General features: G+C 37.5%; 1 non-coding gene across 1 annotated transcript; it reads right to left on the reverse strand.

Moving 5' to 3' along the window:
• Positions 1 to 828: 828 nt before the first annotated feature.
• On the reverse strand, positions 829 to 901 carry trnaq-cug (transfer RNA glutamine (anticodon CUG)). The gene has a single exon. It is a non-coding gene; the product is annotated as a tRNA-Gln (tRNA).
• Between the last annotated feature and the right edge of the window lie 669 nt (positions 902 to 1,570).

Raw genomic sequence — 1,570 nt, forward strand, 5'->3', positions numbered from 1 at the left:
GAGGCTGATGCCTTATCCATTAGGCCACTGGGCCCTCTCTTTGGTCAACCCAGAGGCATTCACAGACAGTCTGATGCAAGATAAACTGATAGATCTTTCAGAAAATTGCCAGTTATATGCTAATTCTCATGTTTCGTTGTCATGGCAATAGTGATAAACTGATAGAGCTTTCAGAAAATAGCTCATGATGCCACTGGGCCTCTTCTCTGGTTGACCCATTCACAGACAGACTTATGCAAGCTAAACTGAAAGAGCATTCAGAAAATTGCCAGTTCTATGCTAACTCTCATGCTCCTTTGTCACACCTATTGTGTAACTTTGAACTTATCATCCTGGAATTTCTTGCGCAGGGCTTTCAGAACCTATGCTATGCTATGCTCTATGCTGTTTCTATTGTATGCTATGCTCTATGCTATTTCTAACTCTATGCTAGTTCTCATGTTTTGTTGTCGTGGCTATAGTGCCACTTTAAACTTATCATCCCAGCATTTCTTGCGCAGCCAACTTAAATGTAACACAACAAAAGCAACCCAAGTGGGACTTGAACACAGAGGCTGATGCCATAATCCATTAGGCCACTGAGACTTTTCTATGCTTATTCTCATGGCTATAGTTTCACTTTGAACTTTTCATACTTGAATATCTTGTGCAGCCGACTTGAACATAAGCTCTCAAAGAGGTATTCATAGACAGTCTGGCTCACACTACACTAAAAAAATAACTCAGAAGATTGCCACTTCTATGCATATTCTTATGGCTATAATGTCACTTTGAACTTATCATCCTGGAATTTCTTGCATAGCCAATTTAAATAAAACCCCTCAAAGATGACCCAGGTGGGGCTTGAACCCACAATCCCCAGCTCCAGAGGCTGATGCCTTATCCATTAGGCCACTGGGCCCTCTCTTTCCTCAACCTATGCTCTCAAGGCTCTCAAAGGTTCTCAAAGATGACCCAGGTAGGACTCGAATCCACAATCCCCAGCTCCGAAGGCTGATGCCTTTTTTTTTTTTTTCCAGATGTGGTAACGCTACAGGACCAAATTGAAACCGTTTTGCTGAAATTAATTTTTAAAAGTCTGTGGAGATGCTGGGGATTGAACCCAGGACCTCATACATGCGAAGCATGTGCTTTTTTTTATTTTTATTAAAATTAAACAAATTTCATACATTCACATCCTTACATTTGAAGTATATTTACAAAACAAAACAAAAAAAAAAGTTAGAACATTTCAGGCAAAATTACATTAAAACCAGACCATGTTTTTACAATGTATGGGTTATTTTCTACAATATATTTCTTAAATACATCCATTTGTCCATTCATATTAAAATAATCATAGATGTCCTCTATCACTGCAGTCAAATACTGTTTAATTAAGCTACACAATAACAGTTCTTTTTTCTTCAATTTAATTATATTCCTTCATCTCCAAATCGTATATCTTGCTACTGTTAACCATAAATTTAAAGCATAAACATTTTTTGCTTTTCCATTAAAGCCAAATAAAAACAATGTTTCCCATTCCTCTAACCAATCATTCTGATCACTTAAAAAATCCCCCACAATT

The sequence above is a fragment of the Sinocyclocheilus rhinocerous genome, unplaced genomic scaffold (assembly GCF_001515625.1).
Source record: "Sinocyclocheilus rhinocerous isolate Xijiao unplaced genomic scaffold, SAMN03320098_v1.1 scaffold1648, whole genome shotgun sequence".
In the NCBI taxonomy this organism is placed as follows: domain Eukaryota; kingdom Metazoa; phylum Chordata; class Actinopteri; order Cypriniformes; family Cyprinidae; genus Sinocyclocheilus; species Sinocyclocheilus rhinocerous.